The 16,069-nt window shown below is 39.0% G+C and overlaps 1 long non-coding RNA gene across 1 annotated transcript; it reads left to right on the plus strand.

Moving 5' to 3' along the window:
- Positions 1–2,433: 2,433 nt before the first annotated feature.
- On the plus strand, positions 2,434–13,623 carry LOC103549469 (uncharacterized). The gene is made up of 3 exons (XR_011524354.1): positions 2,434–2,545; positions 2,644–2,765; positions 7,232–13,623. It is a non-coding gene; the product is annotated as an uncharacterized lncRNA (long non-coding RNA).
- Positions 13,624–16,069: the final 2,446 nt, after the last annotated feature.

Raw genomic sequence — 16,069 nt, forward strand, 5'->3', positions numbered from 1 at the left:
AATAAACCATCTTTGTAGGGATATTGTGAAGTTTGAATAAAATGATGCACATTAAGTGCTTTAATACAGTGTCTTATGCAAAGAAAACCTTCTATAAATGGAAGCTGCTATTGTTACATTTCTATATTTGATTTTTTCAAAAAGCACATATTTTTAAAATAAAAGCAATAAAGCTTTTCTTTTCTTTCTTTCTTTCTTTTTTTTTACGAAGAAAAAGGACAGCCCTGAATGGGAAGAGAGTTTGTAAGAGGAGCGTTAGGAAGGTGTGGCAAAAGGAGGGGTTGGCTCAGCCATGGAAGGGAGGTGGTGGTGGAGTGGACTGAGACCTTTTTTTGGTCTCCAGCTGAGTAACCATCTCTTTCTACTCTGGGATACTGCCTCCCACACCCTCAGCTCAGACACAAGAGCAATTGCCCCACTTACCTCTTCCCTGGCAACATCCCTGATTCTCAGAGAATTCTGGGGCACACTAGCCACTGGAGGGCTTCTTGCCATGATCTGGGTACAAAGTGACCTGACTAGCCCAGCACAAGGCTCATATCATTTCCTCTCCTGTCCTGACATGCTGTGTCTGTGAGCACTGCTCTAAAAGCCTCTAAAGGTTGGCCCCTGGAAGACCCTCCTCTTTAGTGTGTGGTTGCTAGAGATGCATTTTACTTTTAATAAGATGTTCACTGCCATGACATCATCAAGATAACTCTAGAAAAGGGACGCAGTCATTAGGGGTGGCAGTTTGCCTCCCCTTTGCTGGGGTTGTTCCTTTTCCTTTAAATGGATGCTGGCTCTAGCTCTTCACGCCTGGCCTGGTGCTCAGCGCATACCATGAGTTTTGCCTTTTGTCACACTGAGAATGCCTCCTGAAACCACAGCTGGGGCACACATTCTCCCATATTTGGGAGTAAGACGGAGACTCAGCTGCATGTGGGTTTCTGTTTAAAATTCCAAAGCCAGCGGGGCGTATATTATCCATTTCCTCAAATCCAACATGCTGTAAAGCATGAGTCAGAGTTGGATAAGCTTCTTCCCAGGGGAAGTTGTGTCAGTTGGTTAGTGAATGTAATTAAACAAGGATAATGTTCACTGGCATTAGATACAGATTAATGCCAAGGAAAACAAAATCTCCATCTTGAGTTTAATATTCCTGCCAAGATATGACAACTTCCCCAAGTCTCCCTGATTGGAGAAGGCAATCTAACCTTATTGCAATTTCAGGGGCATAAGAAGACCCCTTGATCAACACTCACCTATCATGTAAATGAATAAAGCAGCTATTAGGACCTTTGAGGGGGAACATGTAGATTCTGATTATTTTTGAAGTATTTGTGTGAATGGGGTTACATACTAGTAAATATCAATGAGGGTTATTTTATCTAATTTAATCCCTCATCACCCATGACCAGGTGGTTGAGATGAGAGCAGATTCTGAGGGAATGGAAAAAGGGACAGATAAGATTTGACAAGCATTGGGGAAGATGTCAGGCTTACTGTGCTTTGCACACCAACTGATCTTTTGGGAGGTTGCTCCAAGAAGCCAGGAAGCAACACTAAGGCCCCGGGCTCCAGAAAGGGTGAGGGGGTGAGGCTACCAGGAGGGAAGTTAGGAAATGAGAGGTGGGTCTAGAGGGTATGGGAAACCCATGGTTTCCATTGCACACTTTAGCCTAGACAAGCCCTTTCCAATCATGGAAATTATACAATAGAAAGTCAATTCTGGAAAGGTCCTTGGAGGTCTTTTAGTCTAATCCTTCTTCAGAGAAGAGCAAACTGAGGTCCATTCAGAAAGTTAAGTAATTTGCCCAAGTTCATCTAGCTATTTAGTGGCAGAATTGAGGCTTATCTTAAGTCTCCTCTTTTCACCTTTCTATCAAGCTGCTCCTGGGCAGTTTCCAGGAATGACAAAAGCTTACACTCAGGCTGACCCCACTGGCCCATCCTGCAAATATCTACTTGGTCCTGCCTTTTAAAATATAACTTCTGCTCAGGGTGTTAGAAGCAATGCTAAACCATATCTGAGAAAGTACATTCTCCTGCCACTCAGGTCCCTCTCGGCTTCGACAGCATAAACAACTCCAAAATGTATATTTTCTAAACTCTAATAAAAAGTGTGCTAAATTTCATATAACTGAAATTGAAAGCTTATTGTTAACTAGAACAACTTCTGGGGTTAAAGAAAAAGAGATTTGTGAATTTTCTTTTAACTGTCTGATGAAGCATGCCTGCCCCCCGACACTTGAGCAAAGTATTTAGAAATATACTTAATCTTTTTTGGCATTTCTCTGTGTTTTAGTATTTTCAAGTGTCCCTTCTGATGTAGGTCAAAGCATTTTGTTTTTCTTAAATGTGAGATTGTATTCTTTCTGCCCAAATAGGATGGAGAAGACTTTTCCAAATAAGGAAGTTTTGCTGGAGTGTGTGTGGCCCAGGCAGCACGGCAGTTGCTGGAGTCCTAACTTAGTCCAGAGCGCTAGCTGCGCTAAGCTGAGGCATTTGGGGACTCGTTAGCACTCCTGCACTGCTGAACCATTGGTGGTCGGAGGTGCTGCCAGTAAGTAGTTGTAGCAACCAGGGACATGAAAAAAATTTGTAGAGAAGGCAAAGCTTGGCTTTGGCACACCCTTACTCTCCACATTCCCTCCTTCCCAGAGCCCGAGGCCCAGTAGTGTCTGCTCTCTGCTCAGAATAGAAGGAGGATGCGCTGACTCTGTGGAATCAGATAAATTTGAGTTAAAATCTCAGCTCTCCACATAGAATCTGTGTGACCTTTGGTAAGTCACTTAACTTTTTGAGCCTTTTTCCTTTCTTTTAAAGTAAAAATAACAGTGTGTATCACACTTTTGGAGTTGTGGAGTTGTTATAAGGAAGAAATGATCTAATAAATGTAATGTATGTAGTATGTTCTAAATCACCCTTCTTAGGCTCTAAAATTATTCCTTTTCCACTTTTTTTGTACCTCCTCTACTATCAGAACACCTTAGTTTGAGCAGACTATACTCAACCAGTAGTTAGGTGGAAAGTGTTATTATTAAAGTAATTTGTGCTAAGGTGTGAGTGACTACAATAAAAATGTATTAACCCATATGAGCTTCTGACTTCTGTAACCAGGGGTATTGTTGTAAGTGAGATGAAGAATTACCTTATCAAAATGGGGACATGTTTTCTTTTGCTATGCCCCTTAATTTATACCACTATGCCTTGCTCCACCTGCCCCTAACGCCTACTCAGTCTCTTAGGGTGAGAAGAGGCAAGTGCTCCATAAAAGTCCATAGAATCCTAGAAACTTGATAAGTAGGATTCTTTTTCTTCTTTCTAAACAGAAGAATGTTAATCATTTTATTTAGAAAACTGTTGAAAAGTACATACTCTTTTAGATTGCTAAAGTTCAGATCATAATGTAATAAGAATCTTTGACAGAAGTTTTTTACCTGAACAGCAAAGGTCTGTTCCCAAGGCCATACCCTGATACAATTAACCCCAGACAAAGTAGATCTTAAGATAGTCTTTATGTAAAATGGTGTAGTCACTTTGGAAAACAATCTGGCAGTTTCTCAAAAAGTTAAACATAGAGTTACCATATGATCCAGGAATTCCACTCCTAGGTGGAATACCCAAGAGAAATGAAAATATGTTCAAACGAAAAGTTGCACTTGAATGTTCATAGTAGCATTATTCACAATAGCTAAGAAGTAGAAACAACCCAAATGTCCATCACCTGATGAATGGATAAACAAAAAGTGGTACATCCATACAATGGAATATTATTCAGCCATAAAAGGGAATAAAGGATTGATACATGACACAATATGGATGAAACTTGAAAATATGCTAAATGAAGGGAGGCTGACACAAAAGGTCACATATTATATGATGCCATTTATATGAAATTTCCAGAGTAGGCAAATTTATAGAGACAGAAAATAGATTAGTGGCCGCCTAGGGCTGGGGAATAAAGAGGAATGTTGTTAATAGGCATGGGGTTTCTATTTGGGGTGATGAAAATGATCTAAAATTGTGGTGATGGTTGTGCAACTCTGTGAATACACTAAAAACCATTGAATTGTATACTTTAAGTGGGTGAATTGCATAGTATATAAACTATATCTCAATAGATATGTTATCCACACACACAAAAGATAGCCCTGAGCACAGTACTTGTTACCTTGTATCTACTTACAGCTTGGTTGGTTAAAAGGCTACAGGTCTCCTGAGGTCTGCAAAATGGCCCTGGTATCCCATTTGGAGATCCTAGTGAGTGGCCACTTACTGAGTCCAAGTATGGGTGAGAGGAACCAGGGTGAGGCCCTCATAAGCTCCTCATTCTGTACTCCTGTTCTTCTGACCAGAAACATGAATAAAGCAGTAGAAACAGGCCATAAAATGACTTCTAAAGCACATGTTAACAGTTAATTCTAGTATTGCTGCTGCTTTCTCTTAAAAATCTAATTTCTCTTTCAGCCTTATAGATAGAACACCTTATTAGAGGGGTATTATTATTTAAGATTGGAGTCACTAGAGAAATCATATAATTACTAATTCCGCAAGCCATGAATTAAAATGGAATGCTCAAACCAGTTATAGGGGGACAAGACGGGACCTTTGGCAAGATGCGAGATTATTAGCAAGAGTTCTTTTGCACTAAAACTAAAGCCTCAGGGGTCAAAAAGAAATTTAGTTAGAATTGCTTTGTTTCAAAGATCCAAATGATCAATGGAATGAGAAAAGTAACTCTTTATACTAGGAAATTTGATATTGTTAGCATTTATTTTAGATCAATTTTGGTAAAAAATGGCACCACAGCTTTATGAATTTTTTTACCCAGGAAATTCTACCTCCTTGATGTATAAAATGGAAAAGAATAACTGACGCACAACTCAGACCATAAGTCCGCAGCCTCCATTTCCTCAGTTAATCCAAAACACAGACACCAAGAAAGCAGGGTCAAATCTCTATTTTTCAGCTTAAAGCATGATTTGATAATGTAAAAACGTATTTAAATTAGTAAACATGCAATGTTAAGATTGACTTCACACACTTAAAAGTTGTTTTTAAAATTTCAAAAGCAATGTGTGTTCATTATAAAAATGTAAAAATGCAACAGTATATAAATTGTTAATAATAATTGCTAACAATTAATACATTTTTACAATGTCCCCAGCACTAGGTTTAGGGGTATCTGATTTAATCCTCACAACGCTATGAGGTAGTTATTATATATTTTCCTCCATTTTTCAGACAAGGAAAAAACTGAAGCTCAGAGAGGCTAAGTAACTTGTCTAAGGTCACACATCTTGTAAGTGGTAGAGTCAGGATTTTAAACCATATAGTTACACTTCGAGTCTAAGCTGTTAATTTCCTTTATACTAAGATCCCATCAACTTCTCTAATCCTCTTCCCCCAAATTAACTACTATTTACAGTTTACTATATAGTAGAAAGGTGAAGTTTAATAACTAGAAAATAACCATTAGTTTTCTCATAAAAGTATCACTAGATCCAGGTATATTATGAAATATACAAAATTAACCAAATATAAAAATGTAATTAAATATAATTAATTAATTGTATAAAATTAATCAAATATATGAAATTAATATATTATAAAATATTCATGGACCCAGATATCAACCCAAGAGAAAGGAAAACACATATCCAGGACCAACCCTGGTGGCCTGGTGGTTAAGTTTGGCACACTTTGCTTTGGCGGCCTGGGTTTGGCTCCTCAGCATGGACCTACACCACTCTTCTGTCAGTGGCCATACTGTCGTGGTGGCTCACATACAAAAAAGAGGAAGATTGGTAGCATATCTTAGCTCAGGGTGAATCTTCCACAGCAAAAAAAAAGAAAACACACGTCCACACAAAAATGTATACATGAATGTTCATGGCAGCATTATTCATAATAGCCAAAAAGTAGAAAAAATGCAAATGAACTGCCAACTGATAAAATGTGGTATACCCACACAATGGGATATTTGTCAGCAACAAAAAGGAATGAAGTACTGATACATACTACGACATGGATGAACCTTGAAAACATCATGCTAATTGAAAGAAGTCAGTCACAAAGGACCACAAATTGTGTGATTCCATTTATACGAATTGTCCAGGATAGGTAAATCTATAGAGACAGAAAGCAGACTGGTGGTGCCTAGGACTGGGAGTGGTGGTGGGTTGGGGGGTGACTAAAAATGGGAAGCAGATTTCTTTTTGGGGTGATGAAAATATTCTAAAATTGATTGTGGTGGTGGTTACACAACTCTGTAAACTTACTAGAAACCATTGAACTGGATACTTTAAATGTATAAATTTTATAGTATTTAAATTCTATCTCAGTAAAGCTGCTAAAACTTCAATTCATGACAGTGAAAGGACATTATGATGAAAATTCATTTGGTTATTTCAACTTGTCCTTGATATCTAAAGAATTAATAAAAATACAATCAGGAAGGCGTTCATAAATCAAGATAGTTTGCTGCTCGGATACAACAAAGTTATAATGAGAAAATAAACTAGGTTTTTAAAAACCACAACAAGCACAAATTACATACCTATCAGATAGAGGGAAAAAGAGAGAACTTATACAAGAATGTATGGTATGTCTCTTTAAAAAGAAAAGCTTTAACTTATTTGCTTTGGTTCATTTTTGGCTTTTAAAGATTACTTTTTTTTTTTTTGAGGAAGATTATCCCTGAGCTAACTACTGCCAATTCTCCTCTTTTTGCTGAGGAAGGCTGGCCCTGAGCTAACATTGTGGCCATCTTCCTCTACTTTATATGTGGGACGCCTACCACAGCATGGTGTGCCAAGCGGTGCCATGTCCTCACCCGGGATCTGAACCAGCCAACCCTGGGCTGCTGAAGTGGAATGTGTGCATTTAACTGCTGTGCCACGGGGCCGGCCCCTAAAGGTTACTTTTTAAATATGATTTTAAAATATAGCATATTTCTGGCAAGGAGACAGGAAAATTAGCTGTGGTGGCGTGGTAGCTAATCTTCAAAGATAGCCCCAATATACCTCCTGTTATCCATGCTTTTGTACAATCTCCTCCCACAGAGAACCTAGATTGGCCCTATGACTCATCTTTTAATAAAATTACCAATAAATTTAATTAGATTTAAAATATCGTACAAAATTTTGAAACTGGATGATGGGTACATGAAAGCTCATATACTTTTTGTATGTTTGAACATTTCTCTACTTTTTGTTTCATTTTAACCCATGGAATACAATGAAAGTGATACTGGACCAGTTCTAGACTTAAGCTTAAGAAGTCTTGGCAATTTTTTGCTTTTGCACTTTTGAAGAGTCCTGAACTGCCATATAAGAAGTCTGGCTACTCTGCTGGAGAGATCACCTGGAGAAGTGACTTAGGCCATGCAGAAATGGAGAGACCCTGAGATTACATGGAGGAAGAGGCCCCGTCACCCTAGCAGCTTGTCTGAGCCCCGCCTTCCAACCGTCCTCACTAAGGCACCAGGCATGTGAACGTGCCATCTTGGATGTTCCAGCCTAGTGGAACCCCCAAATGACTGAAGCCCCATCTGACATCACATTGGAGCAGAACTGCCCAGCTGAGGCCAATCACTCCACAGTATCATGACAGATAACACAATGAAGTCACTGAATTTTGGAGTGGTTTATTACGCAGCCATAAATAACTGAAAGGAATATTTTTGTTTTGTTTTCCCTAAATCTCCTAATCCCACAGGTGTTTGTGGGCTTTGCTGTTCTTAGAGCTCTTCAGGGAAGAAACTGACACAGTTTTTCATTTTTAAAACTTTTTATTTGGAATTAATTTTAAATTGACAAAAACAGATCTTCCCTGTATCCTTCACCTCGATCCTCCACTTATTATTTCTGAATCATTTGAGAATAAGTTGTAGACATGATGCCTCATTACTCTTTAATATTTCGGTTTGTATTTCTTGAGTGCAAGGATAAAATACAGTAATCAAAACCAGGAAATTAGCATTGATCCAACAATATCATCTAATCTAGGGACCTAATTCAGATCTCACCTATTGTCTCAATAATGTCCCTTACAAGTCCAAGATTCAATCTAGGATCAAGTGTTGCATTCATTTGTCCTGTCTCTTTAGTAGTCTTCAACCTGGAACCATTTCTGTATCTTTCATGACCTTGATAGTTTTGAAAAGCCCAAGCCAATTGCCTTGAGAATGTTCCTTAGTTATGGAGGTTTGTCTGATGATTATAACTATGCATTTTGGCAGGAATATCACATAAGTGGTGCTATACTAGTCTCCAGGCATCATATGAGGAGGCACGTGATATCAATTTGTTCCATTAATGGTGTTGCTAACTTTTATGACCAAGTTAAGATGGTATCTGCCAGGTTCTCCATTGTAAAGTAATTAATAATTATTTTGTGGCAAGAATTTTTGAGATCATGTGAATATCTTGTTTCTCGCCAATTTTAGCATCCATTAATGATCTAACTTGAATAAATTATTATTCTGATAATTACCAAATGGAGATTTTCTAATCCTATCATTCCATCTAGATTTATTAGATAGGATAGAATTTTCCTTTCTCCCTAATTAATTAATTAATTAATACCAGTATGGACTCAGGATTTCTTTCTTTTTTTTTTGAGGAAGATTAGCTCTGAACTAACATCTGCCACCAATTCTCCTCTTTTTGCTGAGGCAGACTGGCCCTGAGCTAACATCCGGGCCCATCTTCGTCTATTTTATATGTGGGACGCCTACCACAGCATGGCTTGCCAAGCAGTGCCATGTCCGCACCTGGGATCTGAACCGGTAAACCCTGGGCTGCCAAAGCGGAACATGTGCTCTTAACCACTGCACCACTGGGCTGGCCTGGGATTTCTCTTTTACTCATAAGGTTACAATCTGTTATTATTATTGTTTATTTTGATACTCAAATTGTCCCAGACTTGGCCAGTGGGTGCCCCTTCAAGCTGGTTACTGTGTCTTATAGATATGTTCCCATCATTCTTTGAGCACTTCTTTGCTTTCCACTTTCTGGTGTCATAAAATGTTACAAACACATCTTGTATTTTCCCTGCTCCAGTCGTGGAGCAACCATTTCGTCAAGGGGTCCTGGTTCTTTTTAGTGGATAGTGGTATCTAGAAACCAAGATCTAAGCGTGCTCATTGTTATTGGAATGCCGTTGCTTCTAGACCCTCTCAGTGAACAGAAGTAGAACATACACACAGAGCTGTATTTATCTGTCTATCTATCTAATCAGACTGTGATACTGACATTTCCAATTCCTATGCAACACTCCAGGGTATATTCTAGACTTCCCAGTTTCCACGGTTGTAACTCCTTTTTGTGACAGTGAGAAATCTGTATTTACTTGCTTAACCCCAGGCATGCCAACCTCCACCCCTTACTGGATACCACTGGAAACCTTGGCCCCAGTAAAGTGGAAGAGGAAGAGAAAAGCTTTTTTTTTTCTTTTTTCAATATGTCAGAAATTTAAGCAATACATAACAAACACTTACGTATATTCACCTATTTTGACCAAGCAGTTCACAGACATTTTCTTAAGTAAGAAAAGGACAAGCAAGTTTGCTTAAAGCTTCATATACTATCGTTAATAAAGATTTTAGCAAATTAGATTTTCAGTGGCATCTCTGAAAGCAGCGGAAAGATGTGAGATTGTGAGCTAGGAGGAGCTGGGTTTAATTTCTGTCTCTAAGACTTAGTGGAACAACCTTGGGTAAATTTCCTAATTTCTCTGAAATGTAGTTTCCTCTTCTGTAAAATGAAAATGAATCAAAGACAGGTATTTTTAGGATTAAATGAGAATGTAGGTACAATGGATTGTCTCTATAGAGACTGGATCCTGAGATTTTTGAAGCAGAATAAAAACTTAAAAGTTACAAGCAGCAATGGATATTAGCTCAGGGCTAATCTTCCCCAGCAAAAAAAAAAAAGGTACAAGCAGATCCTTCCTGTCAAAAAGTGAAGATTTGGATACACATTGAGAGTCAACTGCCCTGTGTTCTGGAAAAGCCTCCGTTTTGTTTTTAAATCATGCAAATGTGTACAAAGTATCCATCCATTGGTCTTGAGAGAAAAATTGAATACAGTAAACAAACTCAAATATAGTGGTTTTTGATCAAGAAATTATGTATTTGATAGTGTAAATTGGGTGTATCTTTTAGCAACCCTGAAGGCGAACTTGTTCTTTCCTCTATGAATTTAGGCTGCCCTATACCTGTAAACTATTGCTCATTTTTGGAGAGTTGTGTAACTTTTTTCCAGTTTTTTTTTTATGAAGGAACCCTGAAGACTGTAGAAGGGACCACAGGGGTGAACTTCACCTCATGTTGGAAGAGAGACTACACAGTGACAGCTCTTGGCTATTGCTGCCCTTCACATGGTAGTTTTTAAGACTGAATAATCCAGAATGTATTGATGTTGGATGTTTGTCTGGGGTCCTCTGAGAAGCAGAATCAAGATTAACTGTATAAGAAATTTATTAGGGAAAATGCCTGTGAGAGAAAACAGGGAGGGAACCAAGAAAGCTGGAAAAGTCATTGTCCACGTTGTGGATGAAAAGGTAAAGAGAGTCACCACAAAGGGAGGAGAATACAGCAGGTGCCCATGAGTACCAGAGGCCCTAGAAGAAGATACAGAGATAGAAGATGCCTGCCATTGTACCCGACCACACCCTAATCCCTTTTGTTCTGTCTCTTATGAGGCTGGACTGCACGTCCTATCCTTGGATTCTGTGAAATATTCTTTTATCTATGCAGCACATAGCTTTTTTGTTTAAGTGCATTTGATTCCTAAGTAAGACTGTCACATGTGGGAGAGGGTAGCTAAGGAGAGAGCAACACACCCTTCCCAGATAACAGCCTGCGGATAACCTCAGAGGGAACCAGGTGGGAAACAGAGGTGTCCCCTGCAGTGGTGATCTCATCAGGGTCCCTGAAAGAGACCACAAGGTGAGATGGCCAGAGCAGCAGAATCTTACAGACCTATTCCTGATCCTTCAATAGACAGCCCCTCCCACCCAGTCACATTGAAGCAGTAACTTCTGGCAATCAAAGGAATGAGTATTGAGTTTTTGTTTTAGTATTAATGAACATGGCTGAAATTTGTAGTCGTAGGCCAGTGAATGCAAACATTTTGGTTACTAGGTAAAATGATTGCTTTACAACAGGCCTACAGTTAATGAAATTATTTCTCACCCACTTTCCAAGATTCTCTGTATTTTATAAGATACCATGCTCCAGAGTCACTTTGTCTGTGAATCCACTCTAATTTCTGGAGCAATCACTCCTGAGCGCATAAAGAGTGATGCAAGTCCCTCTTGCTTAGGAGAATAAATAACATTTTAGGAATTTTGCTGTTACGTGGCTTACATTCTTTCATTGACTTCCATTAAAATTTACCAGATCAGGGGGTTCTAAAACTGATTATAAGTATCTTTAGATCATGTGGTAAGATAACAATAAAACTTCTTTCTAAAAAGCAAAGTTTGTATAAGTCACACATTGGAAAGAAAACAAGAGCTCTCTTAGAAAATATAATTATCCACAGTACTCCAAACTATAATGTTGTGCTGTTCTCAAAATAATTCCCCAAGTAAATATACTAAACATGTACCTGATGCTGGAGGGTGTGTGTTGAGGGTGATAAGAGAAGGGAAGCAATATTCCTCTGTTTTGGGTGACTTTAAAACCTTTGTCTTCTTCTTAAGCTGGTACAAACCATTTAGTATGCTCTTTCTTCCCTTTCCTCTGGATAGGGACGTAGACAAGACCGGGGAAAAGCAATGTGCAGTAACCAGAGCTCTTCTGACTGCAGGTGGGAGGATCCTGCCTAAACTTAGCAAAAGCCAAAGGGAATTTATTTGTTCCTATATTTGGGTGGTTCAGGGCAGGGTCTGGCTTTAAGCACAACTGGATTCAGGGTCTCAAACAATGGGCCAAGTCTTTTCTTCTTTCCCTATCTTCATGCCCTGCTTTTCTCAGTGGTTTGTCTTCACTTTTTCCTACTCCAGATAGGCCTCTGGGGAAATTGGCTCCCACAACTCCAATTTCACATCTTTCAAGTTTAGTAACTCCAGTAGAGAATTACTGTCTCTCATTACCCACCTATCAATTTCAGGGAAGGATTTTGATTGGCTCTGCTAGGGTTATGTGTCCATTCTTAAATGAGTGATTACTACCAAAGAGGTGGGATACTATGACTGGCCAATTCTAGGTCATATTCACTCCACTTTGGTAATGGTGGGAGGAAGTGGTTAGAGAAAAGAGATAACTGTAATTAAGAGCCCCACCAATTGTATGAAGTAGGAGAGGAATTCTCCAAAGCAAATGGGTTATGTATGTTAACAGAAGAAGGATAAAAGAAACATGAGTGATAATGTTATAGCTCCCAGAAGATAAGAGGCAGAGCTCAATCTAGATTTTTCTATCTTTAGCCTTATCTATGTCTCAGTTTCTTGGGCTAATAACTACAATATGCTGAAGCTGATGAAATATTTTTCTTTAGCCCCAAACCACATGGTAACATCCTATTTTGGTTTTTCTTCCTACAGCATTTGAACTTACTGCTCTCTTGCCGGACTCCTCTGCTCAGTAATATCCATCCAAATTGTTAAGTTGTCTTTCGACTGGCATCTAAAGTTAAGATCCAAAGTCTGTGACAAATGAATTGAGTTTTAATTTTAAAACCCTAATCAAGTTTCTTTGACTTTCCTAAGTAGCAGATGATTCTAACCAAAGGCTACATAGAAAAGAAGAGGAAACAAAGGCAACAATTTGGGATTCTCTTGCTGACTTTATCCTTCTTGACCTGGAGAAAAGAAAAGAGATAGAAAGGAAGAAGAAAGATGGACGATTCATTTGCTCTCTCTCCTTTGGCTCACTTAGCATTGATGAAGGAAAGGAGTGTTCCGTGGGTGGTCCAAGAATTCTGAACAGCCCTGGGCTGTAGGGCAGACAAAGGATAGTAGTGTTTCTCCTTCTGAAACTCTCAGGCAGAAGTGTCTGGTGAAGCTTCCCCATTTTGATTTGGCTTGTTTGGATCTGATGTGGACTCAATAGAGTAGCTATGAAGAACAGAATCTTGGACTGCTGTAGGTTCCAGATTCACCTACGGTTGTGGGGGCATCTTAACCTCTCCAATCTGTCTGTGGGACTCTGTCTTTGTGCTTTGGGTCCGTAACTTAAGAGATGGTCCTTACATAATATCGCAGATAATTTTGAGTTTCATCTCAACTTCAAACATATGCTTTACACTTTTAATTAATACCCTATAACAACAATTATTTGTTTAGCTGAACCACCATTTCTCTTTCCTACCTCCCATTACAGAGGCTGTAAAAGCAAGCTACTTGTTTTCCAGCCTTTCAGTTCAGCTAAAAGACTTAAGGAGAAGTCTCCTGAGAGGCTCTAGGAGAGTTTTTCCCTCACTGATACATGAAAGGGAAAATATTAAGACAAGGCCTCTTTGAGGCAACAGACATTAGGACGAAAAGTCTAAATATCAAGTATGGCAGAGCGAAGATTGAAAAGAGCTGCAATCCTTGAAGACTGACCACCTGAATTAAAGTTACCTACTGCCAATCTCCAACCTTTTTGTTATGTGAGGAAAATAAATCCCTATTTGTTTATACTTACCCACATATTTACCATTTACAGTATTCTTCATTCCTTTGTGTAGATATCATTTTCCTTCTGTCCAAAAGACTTCCTTTAATGTTTTTTGTATGCATGTCTACTAGTGACAAAGTTTTTCGGCTTTCTATGTCTGAAAAAGTCTTCATTTTCCTTTCGTTTTTGAAAGGTGTTTTCACTGGGCATAGAATTCTAGGTTGACGGTATTTTTCTTTCAGAACTTTAAAGATATCACTCTACCAATTTCATTCACTCTACCAACTTTCATTGTGTCCAATGAGGAGTCTGATGTTATTCTTATCTTTGTTCCTCCATATGTAAAGCTTTATTTTTCTTTGGCAGCTCTTAAGGTTTTCTTCTTGTTACTGGTTTTAAGGAATTTGATTATCATGTGCTTTGGTATAGTTTTCATTATGTTACTTGTACTTGGGGTTTGTTGAGCTTCTTGGATCTGTGCCTTTCTGGTTTTCACCAACTTTAGAGAAATCTTGGCTTTTATTTCTGCAGTTTTTTCTGCCCCCTACCCCTCCATTCTCTCTTTCCTTCAGGGCTTCTAAATACACAGGTATTAGGCGGCTGGAAGTGGTCCCAAACCTATTTCTTTACGTGTTCATTTCCTCCCCAAAGCCCCAGTACGTAGTTGTATATTCTAGTTGTAAGTCCTTCTAGTTCTTCTGTGTGAGCCACTGCCATGGCATGGCTACTGACAGACGATTGGTGTGGTTCTGAACCTGTGGAGCTGAACCCAGGACACTGAAGTGGAGCATGCTGAACCTTAACCACTAGGCCCTCAGAGCTGCCTCTGTTTATTTTGTTTTTAAGCTTATTTCTCTCTGTGTGTCATTTTCGATAGTTTTCAGGTTCACTTCAAGTTCTTCAGTGTCTAATCTGCTGTTAATCCCATCCAGTGTATTTTTCATCTCAGACATTATGCTTTTCATTTCTAGATATTCTATTTGGGTCTCCTTTTTAATCTTCTGTGTTTCTATTTAACATGATTATGTTTTTCTCTACTTTCTTAAGCTTGTGGAATATAGTTATAATAATCACTTTAATAATCATATTTACTAATTCTATCATCTATATAATTTCTTGTTGGCTTTCAATGAATTGATTATTTTCCTCATTATGGGCTATATTTTCCCTGCTTCTTTGCATGGCTGGCAATTTTTGAATTAAATGCCAGACATTGTAAATTTTTTCTTGTTCGCTGCTGGATATTCTTGTTTAAAATTTTTTTTCTGGGGGCTGGCCCAGTGGCACAGCAGTTAAGTTCGCACATTCCACTTCTCGGTGGCCCAGGGCTCACGGGTTTGATCACGGGTGCGAACATGGCATCGCTTGGCAAAAGCCATGCTGTGGTAGGTGTCCCACATATAAAGTAGAGGAAGATGGGCATGGATGTTAGCTCAGGGCCCGTCTTCCTCAGCAAAAAGAGGAGAATTGGCAGCAGATGTTAGCTCAGGGCTAATCTTCCTCAAAAAAAAAAATTTTTTTTCTTGAGCTTTGTTCTAGAATGCAGTTAAGTTTCTTTGAAAAAATTTGATCCTTTCAGGTCTTTCTTTAATTAAATTTGTTAATAACTTAAGGTTGAGTAACCTTTAGTCTAGGGTTAATTTTGTTTTTTTTTAATATATTTTTTAAGATTTTATTTTATTTTTTTTCCTTTTTCTCCCCAAAGCCCCCTGGTACACAGTTGTATATTCTTCATTGTGGGTCCTTCTAGTTGTGGCATGTGGGACGCTGCCTCAGTGTGGTTTGATGAGCAGTGCCATGTCCGTGCCCAGGATTCGAACCAACAAAACAGTGGGCCGCCTGCAGCAGAGCACGCGAACTTAACCACTCAGCCACGGGGCCAGTCCCATATCTAGGGTTAATTTTGGATCACTACTGAGGCAATACCTTTTTGAGTATGCTGCTTCATGTCCATGTATTACAAGATTTTTCCATTCTGGCTGTTAAGAATATGAACTATTCCCAATCCTGTGTGAGCTCTGTGAATTATTCCACCTGTTCCTTTCAGATGGGTCTTTCCCCAGCCTTGGGTAGTTTTCTTACATGTGTATTCTGAAGAGTAGACAGTTGGAGACTCAAAGGTAATCCTCTGCAGATCTCCAGAGCTCTCTTTCTGTGCAGCTGTCTCCTTTCTGGTACTCTTTCCTGTGAATTACAGTCTCCAGAAAAACCTCCTCAAATCGGGTAGACAGTGGACTCTTTGGATCCCTCCTCCCTGGCAGTGACCCAGGGCAATAGTAAAGCTCTCATCACTTGTTTCCATTCTCTCAGGGATCACTGTCATGCACTGCCTATTGTCCAATGTTTGAAAATGATTGTTTCATATATTTTGTCTGTTTTTTTGTTTGTTTGTCTAGTTTTTAGGTAAGAGGGTAAATCTGGTCCCTGTTACTCTGTCTTGGTCAAAATTGGAAGTTAACTTCCTATTTGTTT

Source organism: Equus przewalskii, chromosome 1, assembly GCF_037783145.1.
Source record: "Equus przewalskii isolate Varuska chromosome 1, EquPr2, whole genome shotgun sequence".
In the NCBI taxonomy this organism is placed as follows: domain Eukaryota; kingdom Metazoa; phylum Chordata; class Mammalia; order Perissodactyla; family Equidae; genus Equus; species Equus przewalskii.